An 18840-nucleotide genomic window follows, 5' to 3' on the forward strand; every position below is an offset into this window, starting at 1 on the left:
GATTCATTCTGGTGCACAGACCAAAGTTCCAAGAGAGCAATGAAAAGCACACTTACGGTTGTTGTAGAAGGCAACAGGCCTGAAAGCTTCACAGCAGCCTCGTGTGGTGTGGGGAGAATCATGAAACTTGTCTCTTATGAAAGAACTCTCTTGGCTGTGGATCGTCATTTGAATAAAAATCAAATGACTTCGGATCTGTCCAAAATGAAGGATGTTTTAATACTTTGTGTGTAAAAACACTGATTTTTTGCTTCTTTTTTATTAAACAGATTTTATTATTTTTCAGAATCTTGTCAGCATAATCATTTTATGGGTGGATGAAATATTCAGCCCTGTTGCTGCAGGAGTTCTTTCACAGCAATTACCCTGTGGCATTTTCGCTGTAATTAGGTTTTCACCGAGGATTTTTCCCTGGGTCTCTGTAATAAATGAAATACGACCAGCATTTAAATTTGTCAATTACAAGCAAGCACAGTGCATAAACACACAACAGAACCATGAATTCCAAACCGCAGGCTGTGCTGGGGGGCAGATGCTCTGAAAATTAAAATGGAAATAAAACTACTGACTGGCAAGTGAAAAGTGGCCCCCAAAGAAAGCAGATCTCCCTTAACACTCATGCATGATTCTACCCAACAGGGCGAGCTCTTGATTACAAATTCTTCACCGTGAAACTGACAAGCAGCAAGGAGTGAATCTGTGTTAAAATGGTTTACACGGGCCTCCGATCTCTTGCTCTGAGTCTTCCTGTATTTCTTGAGTCTAGATCAAAAGGATTTTGGACATGGTTGGCCAGAGTCCCATTGCCTTGTGCAACCTGTTGGTGATCAAGGATAGACAGATTTGGGACAGGGTCTGCTGCCTCCCGCGAGCTCCATTTTCACTGGCCTGCCTTCAATAATTGCTCCTGTGGGGCCCTCTGCTGGCCATCCCTTGTACAGGGGAAAATTCTAGGAGAATGCACTCTTGAGGACTCTTGACAGATTCTTTATTTCATTAAACAAACCACAAAGCAAGAGCCACTTTTTTGAACTGCATGTGTAAGAAGTCTTAAGCAAAGAAAAAGAAACACATTTTTTTCTTACCAAACACGCTTGGTAAACTCACCGAGTATCATGTGTTTGTTCATGCAACAAATCTTTCCTGTGTATCTCTTCTGTGTCAGTCATATAGTGGGAGCCCAAACTGACAGGTCTCTTGCTGGTCTGAGACGGACAGCTCACAGTCTGGAGGAAGAAACACACCAGAATTCACAAATGGCACAGTTTAATTAGGCACTGTCATGCAGGGTGTGTGATGTGGTTGAGGCAGCTTTCAGGGAGAATGTCCCTGGGGTAGGGACACTTGGGCTAAGATCAGAAGGAGAGAAAGACATTCCAGGCAGAGGCAACTGTATGTTCAGGATCAGAAGACAATCCTAGTACATGAGAGGGTTTGAAGGAATGTCCAGCAAGGCTGGAGTGCCAGGAGCAAGGGGATGCCTAGGGCAAGAGGAGATGGGAGAAGGGGGCAGAGGCCAGATCATGGAGGTTGTGTGGAGGGATGGCGTCTCTCCTGACACCTGCGGGAAGCTACTAAGGGCTCCCAGGTAGAGGATTGGAATGATGGTGGTTGATAGGATCACATTTGTGGTTTGGAAAGATGACCCTGGCTTCATGATGGGGAACAGGTTGAAAGAGGAGACAAATAGGCTCAGAAGTCCAGTTAGGATATCCCAGTTAGTGGGATAGTCCATGTGACAGTTGGCAATACCTTGTTTAAAATGGTGGAACTTCCCTGGTGGTCCAGTGGTTAAGATTCTGCACTTTGACTCCAGGGAGCACGGGTTAGACCCGTTGTCGGGGAACTAAGATCTTACATGCTGTGTGTGTGTGCTGTGTGCGTGCTAAGTCGCTTTAGTCGTGCCTGAATCTTTGCGACCCTATGGTTGTAGCCCACCAGACTCCTCTGTCCATTGGATTCTCCAAGCAAAAATACTAGAGTGGGTTTCCATGCCCTCCTCCGGGGGATCTTCTCAACTCAGGGATCGAATCCACGTCTCTTAGGTCTCCTGCATTGGCAGGTGCGTTCTTTACCACTGAGCCACCTGGGAAGCCCATGTTATATGAGGAAAGGCCAAAAAATAAGAAAATTAAAAAAAATTTTTTCTAAATGGTTGCAGAGAGATGGTAATGAAATCAAAGAGCATTTAAGGGGTAGAATCTGCATGGACTTGGTGATGAGTGAGATATGGTGGGAAGAACAGGGGCAGGGTCTGCATTATCTCATTTAATTGTTAGAACCTTGCAAAATAGCATTATCCCCAATTAACATATGAGGAAAACTGCGGCTCAGAGAGGTTTAGTGTTGGGCTTGAGATTACTCAGCTGGGAAGTGGGCAGGGTCATGTGCCTATTAGTCCACTGCAGGGTCTCTGAGATCCCTCGGGGTTATTCACCCCAAATTCATCTCCCCTATGTACTCTCAATGTACCTTCAACTTCTTGAGAACACCCTAAAATGCTTGCTGTATTTGTTTCCTTGTTTTTCTTTCCTGCTAGACTGTCGAAGCTTCGGCCTTGTCCTGACTGTCAGTGATTAGTCCAGTGCCTGGCTCAGAGTGGGAGCCAGGGAGACTTTGTTGAGTGAATAAGAAACTTTCATCAGTCTCCTGTGGAAGGGAGCCAGGGCAATATATTCTCACTGACCTAATTCCCTCTTACCCCAGGACCACAGGTTTGGTATTTTTGTTGGATTGAGGCAGGAGGTAGATGCCCCACTCCCAGGATAAAGCGATTGGAGATTCATTCCCTGTGGACCAGAACTCTAAGATGAGAACAACAGGAGAATTAGGAGAGCAGGCTGGACCCTCCCCAGACCACACATTCCTCATTCTCGCAGTCAGGAGACCTCCCTGACCACACACATGCAGAAAGACTCCTTGGATGTCAAAGGAAAGTGATGCTAATTAGTCCAGGCTACACACAGGCTGTTGTGGTAGAATCCGTCTTGGCTAAGAGATGTGTGTGCTCACATGGGAGGATCCTGAGATACACCAAATATGGACTGTGAACCAGGCAAATCAAAATGATTGGCCAAAGGAAACGCAGAAGAAATGCCCCCTGTAAGTGACTTCAATTGCCACGAGGGGGCGATAGGAACCCTCTCTCTGAGCTCGCTTGTGTGGTCTATCCACACATACTATACTCCTTTTCCTCCCAATAAACACTTTCCTTGTTTCACTACTTTTCATTTTTGCAGGAATTCTTTTTGGCAAAGCCAAAAAGCCCGGGCCCTCTGGTCTAGTGGCTGGGGTTTCTTGCTTGCACCTCCACGACCTGGCCTCCGTCTCTGGCCAGGGAGCTGAAGTCCCTGAAGTCCCCACTCCAAGCTGCAGAGTGGTCTCCAAGACCTCCAGAGATCAGAATGTTCAAAATGGATTTTCAAGAGGGATTTAGAAGCTTCTAGTATGGTTTAAAAAGCACAGGCTTCAAAACCATATGCCTTTGGACTTCCATCTTTGCTCATCAGTTTATAAGCTGTGCATTCTAGAGTTAACCTTTTTATCCTTTTAGAGTTATGCTCATGTCCTCCTGGAGAAAGTGAGGATAGCTTGAGTATTTATTTCATTGGGTTGTTTGAATATTGCATTTGATCATCTATGCAAAGGGCTTGGCACATTGGCGTATAAATTCCTTATTTTGTAGGAAAAAAAGGGTCAAAGTGACATGGCTAGCCGAGAAGGTGGATGAAGCTGTGAATTTCTCTCCATCTGCCTCAAAGTTCCTGTCACTTACAGACTCCTCTTCCTGCAGTTTATTCTGGAATAAGGAGGGAGGAAGTTGGCTCTCTGGGGGTCCCTGACAGGCTGACAGATGTCCCTTAAGGCAGCTTTCAACAGAGAACTCCTTTTTATTGTTATTATTATTCTTTGTGATGTACAGCATGTGCCTACAAGCCTCTGGGCATGATCGTAGGTTAGGAATTAATAAATCATATCTGGTTCCTGTTTAATTCATGGCTCCCACAAAATTAAACATGGAGACAAGAAGGAGGACCTAAGAAAACAAAGTGTCCCGAAGTCTGGATTCTGGGACACAGAAGGCTGCGGGAGGAACAATACCTAGCCAGAACTGCAGTTGGAGCAAGACAGGTAGATACCAGATGGAGCTGAGGAGCCTGCGCACACACCAGAGAGCAGCAAGTCCTTCCTTTAGATTCAAGGAATCCAGAAGTCTGGGATCATACATGAAAGTGCAAGTCACTCAGTCATATCTGACTCTTTTGTGACCCCATGGACTGTAACCCACCAGGCTCCTTCGTCCCTGGGATTTCCCAGGAGAGAATTCTGGAATGGGTTGTCGTTTTCTTCTCCAGGAGATCTTCCAGACCCAGAGTGAACCCATGTCCCTGCATTACCAGGCAAACTCTTTACAGTCTGAACCACCAGGGAAGCTGGGATCATACATGCACGGATTCAAATCCTGGCCACGCGACTTATTTCTGTTAGCTGAGCCAAGGGCTCACGGTCTCACAGCTGGTTGTTTGCAGAACTGGATTAAGATGAACTCAAACCTGTGGGTGGTTCTCAGTCATTGTAGGAGAAGAAAAAGAATTTTCCCTCTACTCTTCTAAGTTCTTGGCTAAAACTCCCTGTAATATAAAGACGGGCTTCCCTGGTGGCTCTGTCTGCAATGTGGAACACCTGAGTTCGATCCCTGGATTGGGAAGATCCCCTGGAGGAGGGCATGGCAATCCACCCCAGCTCTTATCTGGAGAATTGCCATGGACAGAGGAGCCTGATGGGCTACAGTCCATGGGGTCGCAAAGAGTCGTACACAACTGAGCGACTAAGCACAACAATAAAGAGACAGATTTTATTACAAGAGAAAAACAAACAGAAGTATAGTAACACTGTTGGAAAACAGAATTCAACTGAGTAAATTTTAAAGCTCCACTGGCTTTATTCAACAATTCATGAACCAGGCAGCATCTGAGCCAGCAGATGGAAAGGAGCTCTGAGGAGCTGTACAAGATGAAAGACTTTTATAGGGAGAAGGGAGCAGGAGCAAGGATACTATACTAGGTAAAGAAGTGGGCTGATTACCATACGGTTACTTTCCTGTAGGCGCTGGCAGGGGTCCATCAGGCAGATCACCCCGCTAGTGCCAATCAGGTGATTCCTGACGGTCTAGTTTAAGAGTCCTCTTCCGTGGGAATCAAAACTATGATTTTATTAAGTCTCAGTCTGGAGACTTGGGGCTTAGCATAAGTAACTCCATTTTAAGTCTGCTGTTCTCTTTGTTTTAACACTGCCCTTTCGGACCTCTCTCTCACCAAATCCGTCACCACCCCACCTCCCTAGAGCACCAGAGCCTGGAGCTGAGCTCCTAGTGCTTTACAGCAGGTTCCCACTAGCTGTCTGCTTTACACATCAATCTCAACCTCCCAACTCATCTCCCCCACGCCCACCTGTCTGTCCTCTACATCTCTGTCTCTATTCCTGCCCTGCAAATAGGTTCCTCAGTACCATTTTCCTAGACTTCACATATTTGCATTAATGTACAATGGCTCAGATGATAAAGAATCTGCCTGCAATGTTCGGTCCCCACGTTGGGAAGATTCCCTGGAGAAGGGAATGGCAACTGACTCCGTGTTCTTGCCTGGTGAATTCCATGGTTAGAGGAGCCTGGTAGGCTACAGTCCATGGGATTGCAAAGAGTCGGACACGAGTGAGTGACTAACACACACACACATACGGTATTTGTGTCTTTCTGACTTACCTCACTCTGTATGACAGACTCTAGGTCCATTCACATCTCCACAAATAACCCAATATTGTTCCTTTTTATGGCTGAGTAATATTCCATTGACCCTGATGCTGGGAAATATTGAAGGCAAAAGAAGGAGGTGGCAGAGGATGATTTGGCTAGATAGCATCACCAACTCAATGGACATGAATTTGAGCAAACCCCGGGAGATAGTGGAGGACAGGGAAGCCTGGTGTGCTACAGTCCATGGGGTTGCAAAGAAACAGACAGGACTTAGCCACTGAACAACAACAACAATATTCCATTGTATATGTAAACCACATCTTCTTTATCCATTCATCTGTCAATGAACATTCAGGCTGCTTCCAGGTCCTGGCTACTGTAAATAGTGTTGCAATGAACATTGGAGCACATGTGTCTTTTTGAATTATGGTTTTCTCAGGGTATATTCCCAGTAGAGGGATTCCTGGATCAAATGGTAGTTATATTTTTAGTTTCTTAAGGAATCCCTGTACTGTTCTCCATAGCGACTATATCAGTTTACATTCCCAGCAGTTCTTTTGTTTTTAACAACATGTATACCTTGTATATGGGCTTTCCTCATGGCTCAGATGGTGAAAGATTCTGCCTTCAATGCGGGAGAACTGGGTTTGATCCCTGGGTTGGGAAGATCCCCTGGAGGAGGGGATGGCAACCCACTCCAATCAGTATTCTTGCCCTGAGAATCCCCATGGACAGAGGAGCCTGGTGGGCTATAGTACACTGTGGCTGAATAGCTCCCTGAGATGGCCCAAGCCTCCACTTTAAATACTAGCTTACCCTAAAGACAAAAGAAAGACGGGGAGGCTGGTTAAGGGAGGTTCCCAAGAAAGGCACAGTAAATATGAGTGAGATTTGCTCTGAAGACTTAAGTCAGTGCCTTCTTAATTGACCAGAGTTTTTTCTGATTTAGAGTCATCCTTGGGATTTCCTCATGGCTCAGACGGTAAAGCATCTACCTGCAATGCATGAGACCCGACTTCAATCCCTGGGTCAGGAAGATCCCCTGGAGAAGGAAATGGCAACCCACTTTAGTACTGTTGCCTAAAAATTTCATGGGCAGGGGAGTCTGGTGGGTTACAGTCCATGGGGTTGCAAAGAGTCGGACACAACTGAGCGACTTCACTTTTTTCCTCTTCCTCGTACAAAGAAGGGGATGTCTACAAATAGAGATATCCTTTATATAAATGTTAGTGTCCTTACATAAGGGCATTACTACTCTGTTTAAGAGCTTTTCTTGAGTCTGCAGTTTCTCAAAATAATCAGTTCAAAATAATCCTTATGCCCAAAAGGCGTAATTTGGGGTGGCATTTTCTGCTACCCTTCACCATCATGTTATACTGTTTATGAACATAGTACGGCATATTTATTAGTGTTGTTTAGTCGCTAAGTCCTGTATGACTCTCTTGCGACCCTATGGACTATAGCCCGCCAGGCTCCTCTGTCTTTCTGTGGGATCTCCCAGGCAAGAACACTGGAGAGTGTTGCCATTTCCTATTCCGGGAGATCTTCCTGACCCAGGGAGAAGAACTCTCATTCCCTGCATTGGCAAACAGATTCTTTACCACTGAGCCACCAGAGAAGCCCCTTCTTGTTGCTTAAATATTTACTGCATAACTATGAGCTCCTTAAAGCAAATGCCTAGTATACAAAAAGAGCTCAATAAATGCATGCTGAATGTTTTACTGCCTTAGACTTCTCACTTCTGAAGTTCCCTGCCCCCTCAATACCCCACTCCCATCCCACAATTACACTGATCACCAGAAAAGCCATTTTAGAGAAAAACATCCTAAGATCTTCACAAATTATCAAATTCACAATATAAAAATAAATATCTGCACAGCATGGGGCCGTCTTTCAAACGTTATGTCCCTCTAGTCGTGTTTTCCTGGGTAAACTGTCGTATCACACATTGATGACTGCCTTTTTTCCCTGCTCCTTGATGGCCACTTTTTGCAATGAAATAACGGTTTTAGTCTTAGGAGACTTGCCCCATATGTGCTGCAGAGTCAAGTGGTGATGAAGGGAGAGCTGGGCTCCCTTACTCCATTCCAAGGACAGTAGGATTCAAATTCTCTCCGCAGCAAAGCCTTAACCTGTCATGCACTAACCCCTGGGATGCTTGCCCAGAGTCAAAGCCAGGGAACCCCACACCAGGGGTCAGTGATGTTCTATGTGGGCCTTTCCTTCCCCAGGGCCAGGTCAACCCTCTTTGGGGCCACTAGCAAAGTCTCTCATATTAATCCTGGGTTTTCTAATATTTCCAGGCTTATGTCTTAACCTAGTCAATATATCATTTTTAATGTAAATTTTTCCCAGTTATAAAACCAAAACTACCCTAGCAGACTCAGAAAAGTGCCCCCAAAGATAGACAAGAGATCAGATCACCAGTGGTTTCTCCTCATAGGACGATACTGCTGGTATTTTTGCACAGAGTCTACTAGTCTTTTCCCTCCTCCTATTCTGTAGCTCTAGAAAAAGAATTTTCCTTCAAATGTCCTCCTATTTGGGAAGGAAAAGTTCCTTCTGTTATCCTTTCCAGAAAGAACCCAATAATTCCTATTATGAAAACTCTTTCAAAGAAGCAGTCTGTTCAACACTGTTGCTAAGCCATTTATTGCTATAGCAATGCTTGGCCCTAGAGTGCAATAAACAAGCTTCCTGACCCAGCCTCTGAACAGAAGTCACCACTATCGCCCCCAGAGCTTTCCAGCGGGGCTCATTTTGCCAAAGCCATTCATTTACATTAGCAGCTCCCTTCTCAGTCGCTACTGCTGCTTTTGCTTCATGCCGTGCCTCGCCAGGGGGCTGAAAAGCAGTGATGACAATACACTGAGGCTGGAAGGCTGGCTGGTGGGCGGCCTCTGGGGGTCTGAGGCACATGCAGAGGCTTTTCTTCTGGCGCTGTCTTTGCTGAGTACACTGTCCACTGTCTTGGATGCATGTCACCCAGGGCAAAGCAAGGCAAGCTTCAGGCTTATGGGTTCAGTTTAATTATATCGAAAAGTCTGATGATACCATATTTAACCAACCCCATGTAACTTTGTTTGAACTAAACATATTGAGACAATCTCACACAGAACATATTGGAAAGCTCTTTGCAATGTTATGTACAGCAGCAAAATATTACAGCTAAAGGGGTGCCGATTGGTGATGGAGAAGATATTCAAGGTAGAAAACATACATTATTTCACTTGATTCTGGCAACAATCCTATAAGGGCAGGCAGATCTTTTCTTTCCTCTTTAAAGTTGTGGAAGCAGAGGCTTAGAAAGATTAAATGATTTGCCCAAGATCCCGGAGCAGAAAGTGGTAGAGTTGGTTTCAAATTGATGCTGTCTACCTTGGAGTCTGCTCTCTTGGCCCTTGTGACATTGCCTTGAAGGACAGCAATAGATATGTATGGAGCTCCTATTCTTTGCACAAAACACTGGAGGTTTTACATGTTCCATTTAAACGTCATGATTGGCCTGGGTAGACACTGTCACACCTGTTTGCCAGACAGTAAAGCTGAGGCCCAGATATACAGTGTGGCCAAGGTTGTCTAGCCAGGAGTAGAGTGAAACTTGAACTCATACTACCATGGCTTCAAAGCCTGGGGTTCTTCTTCTGTACAGCCTTGCCTGGTACCTAAAGATCATTAAGACTACGGCCCTCTATGTACAAATGAGGAAACTGAGGCCTGGAAATACAGTGGCCTGCCCAAGGTCATTGTTCAAGGTCCAGAGACCACCTCCCTATGGCTTGACAAGAGTTCCTTTGCTGGTGTGATATGCAAAAAATTGTTTTTTTAATTTATTTATTTTAGTTGGAGGCTAATTACAAAATCACTGCAAATGGTGACTGCAGCCATGAAATTAAAAGACGCTTACTCCTTGGAAGGAAAATTATGACCAACCTAGATAGCATATTCAAAAGCAGAGACATTACTTTGCCAACAAAGGTCCATCTAGTCAAGGCTATAATTTGTCCAGTGGTCATGTATGGATGTGAGAATTGGACTGTGAAGAAAGCTGAGCGCTGAAGAATTGATGCTTTTGAACTGTGGTGTTGGAGAAGACTCTTGAGAGTCCCTTGGACTGCAAGGAGATCCAACCAGTCCATTCTAAAGGAGATCAGTCCTGGGTGTTCTTTGGAAGGAATGATGCTAAAGCTGAAACTCCAGTACTTTGGCCACCTGATGCAAAGAGTTGACTCATTGGAAAAGACTCTGATGCTGGGAGGGATTGGGGGCAGGAGGAGAAGGGGACGACAGAGGCTGAGATGGCTGGATGGCATCACTGACTTGATGGATGTGAGTCTGAGTGAATTCTGGGAGTTGGTGATGGACAGGGAGGCCTGGCGTGCTGCGATTCATGGGGTTCCAAAGAGTTAGACACGACTAAGCGACTGAACTGAATTACTTTACAATATTGTAGTGGTTTTTGCAAAAAACTTTTTAAATTAGCCAAATCCCAGGTGACTCCCAAGCAACTGCACTTGAAGAGTGGTTTATTACAGGGTTACAGTGAGGTTGTGAGCTATTTCTGCTCTGCGCTTGGTCATCTCTTCTCCCTAACCTGCCTTTGTCAAGCCTCACATTCATGGAAAGTCATCTTGGAAGTGCAGTTCCGGATAGCAGGTCTTATTTATTCTGCCCGCCCCCTCTGCTGGGCCATCGCAGGCAGTGGGGCCACTTCCGCTTCCAAAGACCACACCTCCATTGATCACGCTCTCAAACGATGTCTTGCTCCGGGTTCTGGCAACTGTCTTCTCCCCGCACCACTTCAGGCTGTGGACAGAAGTGGTGCCAGACTGGTTTTAGCCATGGTGTCAATGTCCCACAGCCTTCTTCTTCATCCAGTCTTGCCCACGTCTTTGTAACTGTCTCTCCTCCTTCACCCAGTTTGAGTGTCTCCCACCTGGACTCTGACTGATTCACTCTCCCAGTTATTCTCTGACTCATCCTCCACTTTGTTTCCTTCCCCAAATTTACCACAATCAGTAACTGTTTCACATATTATGAGTTTGCTCTCTTAATGTTTTTCTCCCTTCTACAATATCAGCTTCAAGAAGACCAAGACTTTATTGATTTACTATCAGATATTTTCTCCTAACATCACGGTGGCCATCTTTTCAGCCCAACTGTCAGTTTTGCAGGGAGTTTTCAGGGAGACCTCTGGAATGATTCGTTGCAACGGAGGGTAATGTTGGTGGCCACCTCCATTGAAAGGTCCCCTGAGAGTCTTTTTTAAGGTGAGAGCAAAGGTGACCCTGATTGCTTCTTCGGATTTGTCCTGGATAATTCCTACGGCCATGATGCTGACTGTCAGGAGCATAGATATCATTGTGCCAAGATCAAATCACTCTCAACCAAGTTGAGTATGTGCACCAAATAGGGCTGTGGGGCTGTGGCAATGCCCTCTAGAAAAGGAAATCCACCCATGCAGAACATGATCTGCCTTCAGCTGCTGTCCTTGGGATGTTCATTGTCTGGCTGAACACTATTTGAGGAGTCACGTGAAAAGAAATGGAAACCTCATCCATGAGTCCATCCAGATGATCTATCCAAGGCCGTTCAGGAGGCGCCATGGGACCTCCATTTATTTGGTGCCAGAAGGAGGACTCCCACTTCAGACACACAGTGACAGCACTCCCAGCGAGAGGCAATCCAGGGACTTCCCCAGCTTCTTTCGAGGATAGTCTAGCCTCCACTTCACTGGCCAAGGCTCACAGTCTCTCATCAGCATGAGAGACAGGCCATGTTGAGTTTGAGAGTTTAGGCCCTGGAGTCTGGTAACCTCTTTCAAATTCGGGATTCTCCATTTACTAGCTCTGGGACTCTGAGCAACTAACTCACTTAATTTTCCTGGAGTTCAGTTTTTTCATCTGTATAATGGGAATACCATCAGCCTTCTGAATACACACATGTGGAACCCACAGTTATGGAGGGCCAATTGTACCATACCTTTTTATATAAGAAACTTGAACATCTTTGGATTTCAGTATCTGCAGGGGTTTCTGGGACCGATCCTTCCTGGATGCCAGGGGAAGACTCTACTCAAACCTACACCCTAGGGTCATGGTGAAGATTAAACCAAACAAGATAAACAGTGTAAGGCACCAGGTGCATGCTCAATGAAGTGTTACTCTAGCAATTTTAAGGAAATATCCGATTTTCCTTTGAAAGGTCTGCAGGGTAATTTTTAAACAACCTAGGTTTACAGCCCTTACACCCCTTCTCTATCATCGTTCCTTTGCATTTCACTGTTTCCCTAAAGCAGGCGTTTAGGTTGTTTTCTAGTTCTACTCCAACCCAACATTTAAAAAGCTTCCTTGTCATTGCTTGTGAACCCCACCCCGTGGCCACCAGTGGCCCGGCTAAGGGAAATGTGTTAGTGATACAGAATATTTCCCCAGCAGCCCTCCCCGTCCTACCCTGGGGCTCTTGGACCTGCCATGGCGCCCCCCAGGCCCCTCCTCTCCCACTCCACTGTGCTGGCAGTGCGGGTGAGCCCAGGGCTGTGTGCACAACTGGGAGCAAGGGCAGGCTCTGTGCTGGAATCTCGTATCTGCCGTTTATTTAGGTGTGTGAATTCCGGGACTCTAAGGAATTGCCCTGTGCCCCAGTGTTCCCATTTGTAAATGTAGTGTGAAAAACATTCATACCCAGGGCTTGGAAATGGAAGTCGTTTCTATTAGATTTAGGATTTTCTTTTCTTTTCTGGAGGAACTCTTAATACACCTGGGATGATTAAATGAATATTTTGAATACCCGAGATTGCATCAAATGGTATCAAGTACGGGCCAATCTTGCTGGTTAAAGTGATTGCATTTCTAAGATTGCATTTCTTCTTTTTTATCTAACTATAGATGGCTGCCTTTGACTTTAGTACTGATCGAATCAGATGCTTTTTCTCTCCTTCCTTCTTCCCTTCCTTCCTCCCTTCCTTCCTTCTCTCCTTTTGGTAGAGGGATGATGCTGAGGTTGGCAATCAGATGGGCAAACCATGGCTGTTCTTACACTGAGAGCTGCCCATGTCTACTTCACTACACTCAAAGAGCAATAACCGTGGCAACTGCTGCTGCTATTTAGGGTCTGCTCAGTGAAGTTCTTACTGCTCATCTCTTTACCAAAGCTGAGAAAGCCTCCAAGACCTGCGTCTGCTTGCCAGCCTCGCTTCTCAGCCCTTTGGGCCACCTACCCTATACTCAGCCATTCCCCAGACTCGTCAGATTGCTCTCCATGGCACTGTCTCTGCCCTCGATGCCCCCTGGAGGAATGTTGCTTGTCTTTCCAGAAACAGATACAGTAGCTCCCTGAGGCTGTAAGTGGTGCTTCTCAAAGGATAGCCTTTGACGGGTACCAGTTTGCAAACAGTAACTGGTCCACAAGTAGACAAGTACAAAAAATAGCAACATGACAGAGCAATTTTAAGTCTGTTGAATCCTAAGTTTATGTTGTAATTGTGTCTATCTTTGCTTTTTCAAATTTTGAATTTACAGAAGTGTTGGTATATTTGGGACCGGGGGACAGAACGGCGTTTTGTTTCCTGCAGCCAGTTTGAGAAGCTCTGGTCCAGACTAACATGCCCAACCCTTAACTTGGCTTGATTTCCTGTGACCACCCACCTCCACCTTGCCCAGCCTCACCTTCCTCCCCATTTCCCCTTTTCCCAAACTTCCCATTCCCAGCTGCTTCCCTGCCTTGAGTCTTCCGATGTTTTCTATCTTCTGCCTGGTAGCTCTTGCACCCTCTCTCTGTTTGGCCTCTGCTTCTGGACTCCTGGGGCAGCTCAAACGTGGCTTCCTCAGCCACACCTCCCAACACGCCTCAGTCTCACTTAGGGCAGCCCTCGTACTTCTGGGACACCTGCTTTTCCTCTTTCTTCCTAGCACCTGATCCCAACTGGAGCGTTTTCTGGGAGTTCCATTGCTTAGGAATGTGATATCCCATCCCTACAAAGCAAGTGATATCATACTAGTTGTCCATCATCTACCTGGTTTCCAGTAAACTGCCTGGCACATAGTATATGCTCAGTAAACATTGTCTGGCTCTTGGATGACTGAGTAAATGCACGCTCAACAGAACTCAAAGATCACTAACTATTTTAGTGAATTATCTGCTTGCCCTTGGGCAGAGTTGTTCATTTCACCTTCCTACACCCCCTTATGCCTTAATAAACTTTTTTTTAAAAACAGCATTTCTTCAAATATATATGATCAAAAAGTAGGGCTTTAGGATCAGGGAGAAAGGAGTTTAACTCCTACCTCTTCCACCAGTCAGCTGTACCACCATAGGCAAGTCCTCGAGCTCAGAGCAAACTCAGTTTTGCTCATCTGAAACATAGGTGCATAAACACTTACCTCACGGGATTGTTAGACAACTAGGTGAGATGGTGCAGTCAAAATCACGGAGTGGAGTGGCGCCAGGTGGATGTCCGATCAGCACGCGCTCTTCCCTCCTCTTGTCCCCGCTCCCTACTAGGTCATGACTTCATGAGGGGCACACGCTGTGCCTTATTCATCGCGCTGCCACTGGAGCCTGGGGTACAGCAGGCACTAAACACAAACATATGGAGTGCATAAAGAGTTACTAAATTATTACTGAATTGCTAAGCATAAAGGGCTTCCCTGAGGCTCAGATGGTGAAGAATCTGCCTGCAATGCGAGAGACCCATGTTCTATCCCTGTTTGGGAATATCCCCTGGAGAAGGGAATGGCAACCCACTCCAGTATTCTTGCCTGGAGGATCCCATGGACGGAGGAGCCTGGTGGGTTATAGTCCATGGGGTCGCAAGGAGTCAGACACGACTGAGCAACTGACGTTTTCACTTTCATAGACATCAGATAATTGTACCCAGTGATCAATATTTTCAGTTTCTTAATATGCAAAGTGCAGATAATAACCTTTATTGTTGAGACAATTAAACAAAATAATCCATGTATGTGTATAACATATAAAGTGTTCGATAACTGGTCATTGATAGTATTATAATTATTAATAGATCAGTTTGTATCCCCAAATTCTCAGCCCAGGTGCATCTGAAATAAAGCAAGCAAGCCAACAGATAAAAGCAGTGGACAGTGGTTTGGCTGGACTTCTTTCTAGAAATGTTTTGAGTAGATAACCCATCCCCACCTGACAATGAGCACAGCTCAGGTCATAAGGTCGAAAACAAATTGGCTTGTAATCAGGAGTGACGGCAGGGGGTGCTGTTTCCTTAATAAAAAGATGGCCAACTGCGTGCAGCTTTGATGCAGAACTTGATGGTTTAGGAAGTCAGGAGCAGTAAGCTCCTTGGGGCTGGAATCGTGTAGGTTCTGAACAGAAATCTGTTGACTGATACTCCCAAACCCAGGGCCCTGAATGTTAGCCCCTTCGGCTGGCTTGGGGACTGGGCTGGTCCCATGCCCTCTCTATCACCAGCTTAAAGCGGGGCGTCAGTGTGCATGGATGGAAGACAGAAGCAGAGGATGAAGCGCCACACAGCTCGGGGGCCCTCCCCACCGTTTGGGCTGTGCTTCTCTCACCCAGCTGCACGGGGTGGGTGGAGAGGAGGAGCAGACCCGAGGCCGCAGGGGCTGCCCTTTTTGAATTCTTGCTTGCACAAAGGCCCCATGTGAGCTCGCAGCAGCCTTTTAAAGCACACAGTTGTTCATCAGGGTGACGTTCTCTGAGGTGGAAGTGATTTCCTGGTTGCAACAAGGCTTAGCCTTGGTTCTGTCTCTGCTGCTGCTGCTGCTAAGTCGCTTCAGCTGTGTCCGACTCTGTGTGACCCTATAGGCGGCAGCCCACCAGGCTTCCCCATCCATGGGATTCTCCAGGCAAGAACACTGGAGTGGGTTGCCATTTCCTTTTCCAATGCATGAAAATAAAAAGTGAAAGGGAAGTTGCTCAGTCGTGTCCGACTCTTAGCGACCTCATGGACTGTAGCCTCCCAGGCTCCTCCATCCATGGATTTTCCAGGCAAGAGTACTGGAGTGGGGTGCCATTGTCTTCTCCGGGTCCTGTCTCTAAGGTCACTAATAACTTGAAGGAAGATGTAGAAGGCTTATGTATCAGATCCAGTGATACACAGCATCTGGTTATCCTCTCCAATCTCAAACCATGCTATCTCTTCCAGAAGCCTTCCCTGGCCCTTTTGTCCAGTCTAATAGCCTCTCTATGCACGCACCACCCCTTTATGCACTCTCCACCATCACACTCAGCCCATTGAATTGTCATCAGCTGTTTAACTGCCTGTTTCTTTCTTTGGACTCTGCCAAGGAGAGTCTTCCCTTGGACTGCAAGGAGATCAAATCAGTCAATCCTAAAGGAAATCAACCCTGAATACTCATCAGAAGAACTGTTGGTGAAGCTGAAGCTCTAATACTTTGGCCACCTGATGTGAAGAGCTAACTTATTGGAAAAGACTCTGATGCTGGGAAAGGCGGAAGGAAACGAGGTGGTGGCAGAGGTGAGATGGTTAGACAGCATCACCAACTCAGTGGACATGAATTTGAGCAAAGTCCGGGAGATAATGGAGGACAGAGGAACCTGGCCTGCAGATCCATGGGGTTGCAAAGAGTTGGACACGACTTAGCGACTGAACAACAACAGAGATTATCAAGGGCAGAGACAGGTCACTCATTTCTGTGCCCCTAGCACAGGGCCCAGCTCAAAACAGGTGCTCAGGGAATATATGATGAATGAATGAAAATAGGACTTGGGGAAATTCAGCTAATAGACTGGATAATAAACAAGGACTTGAGAAAAGATGATTCTCAATGGAAGGAGTTGCTGAAAGAAATAAGACTAAGTTTATTCAGATGGAGTGTAAAGGTCTGTTCCTAGTCTTAAGAATAAACCACAGAGGGAGAGGGTGGCCCAGTGCTGGCTTCCCATGCATGTATGGGGTAGGGGATGGAGGGGCAGAGACAGCCCTACGGTGAAGAGGGGAGGTGTTAAGAGCCTAGAGGTGGAATCTTAGAGTTAACAGTATGGTGTGCAGAGCTTGGAAATGGCAACCTTTTCCATAGTCTGTTTGGGTTTGACCACATCTGGAGTTCAGGGATGTGAAAGAGGCAGTTACTTTCTGGGCAGGGGGTAGGATGAGGCAAGAGAGGTGGCCAGAGTGCAAAATATCAAGAGGTCCTCACTCCCAGGCTCATGCTAGTGCAGAATGGGCACCCGAGAGCTGGGGTTTCTTCAGTGTTGCAACTGGGCATCTCTCATCTTCATGCTGGGCTTGACCCTGGGGGCTATCAAGAAGGCTCTGGGAAGTAAAGACGGTTGAACGTGCAAGGGATGTTTACCCTGGAGATCCAGTCTCAGTAAATAGTTTCTCCTGAACAGCAGAATGAGTCAGCCATACACGTAGTGCCCCTTCCCTCAACCATAACCCTACTGCCACCATCATACCTAGACATTTAGCTATTAGTCCTTAAACAGAATCCCATTTAAAATAACAGCCCTCATGTGCAGTTTTCAAGGTACTTCCTCTTAACTTCCACACTCTGTTCTCATAATCTAATTTTCATATTTTGTTGTGTGAGGCAATAAACACTAACAATATGTGCCAGTCGCCATGCAGTGGACTTCACATCTCACTCACTTAATACTTGCAACACACCACGAAGTAAGGGCCATTATCCCCACTCTACAGGCGGGAAAACTGAGGCCTGGAAACACAAAATCGCTTGCTTATGAATAGAAGCTCATACAGAATCAAGTACGTCACGTAGTTCTGGGCCTTGTACTGCTCCTTCTGTGGTTCAGAAAGAATGGGCCATATGTAGAGAGCAGATAAGATATGCAAATACGTTTTGAGATCTTTAAAATGCCCTTTAAATGTATAATACTTGTTGCTGGAGTAGTGCTAACTTATTATATACTTGAACAGCTCCTCATAAAATAAATTACCTTTGACTTGAGTGTAACTGGTCTTTAAAAAATTTTTTTTTTTAGTTGGAAATAACAAAAATTTACCTCCTAGCTTAGACATAAGCCTGTGTTTATTTTTTGCCTCCTCTATAGAGGACTTAAAACTCAAAGACCTTAGTGGAATCGATTTTAGGGATTCACCAGAGAGGGTTGCAAACTTGTTTATCAAATTCTCATTGATTTTTTTCCCCCATAGGAATTGCCAGCTATACAGGCAGAGCAAAAAGGATTCTCTTCCTGCCCTCCTGAGCAGGTATCTTTGAAACAAAAATGCAGAAATAAATACAGGCATCCATAGTCTCCAAGGCTCTGAGGTTACAATCTATAATTTTCTCTCTTGTTTGAGTTGACCACAAAGTGCTGGTATTCACTTTATTTAACAAACAGTATGAGGCCCTGTTCAAAGCCCTTTACAAATACCTAGTCATTTAATCCTCTCCTGAAACCCTCTGAGCTAGAATCTCTGATCAGCATTCATTTTGCAGATGAAGAAGATGAGGCCCAGAAGAAAGATGTTTTTTTCCCCAGGTGATTGTTCAGTGGCTCAGTCGTGTCTGACTCTTTGCGACCCCGAGGACTGCAGCCCTCCAGGCCTCCCTGTCCTTCACTACCTCCTGGAGTTTGCTTAAACTCATGTCCATTGAATTGGTGATGCCATCCAACCATCTCATCCTCTGTCATCCCTTTCTCCTCCTGCCTTTCCCAGCATCAGGGCCTTTTCCAGTGAGTTGGCTTCTCACATCAAGTGGCCAAATTATTGGAGCTTCAGCTTCAGCATCAGTTTTTCCACTGAATATTCAGGATTGATTTTCTTTAGGACTGACAAGTTTGATCTTGCTTTCCAAGGGACTCCTGCCTAACCATGATGCATTGTTGCCTTTTCAACCTCAACCTCTCCAGCTGCAACATTCATGCTCACAGGACTAAAGTCTCTTGAGCTGGTAGTTTTTTATTTTTTATTACTAAATGTACCTGAAAAAAATCTACCAACAACAACCAAGAATTACCTTGCCTGTCTCAAGGTTGCAGACCAGATTTAGCACAACATACCTGTCTTGGCTGGGGACACCAGAGACCAGGAATTTGAAGCAACGTGTTTTATTTTTCCTAGTTAAGCCTGAGTTTGACAAAGGAAACAGAAATCTTGT

This window comes from Bison bison, unplaced genomic scaffold (genome assembly GCF_000754665.1).
Source record: "Bison bison bison isolate TAMUID 2011002044 unplaced genomic scaffold, Bison_UMD1.0 scf7180017864343, whole genome shotgun sequence".
NCBI classification, from domain to species: domain Eukaryota; kingdom Metazoa; phylum Chordata; class Mammalia; order Artiodactyla; family Bovidae; genus Bison; species Bison bison.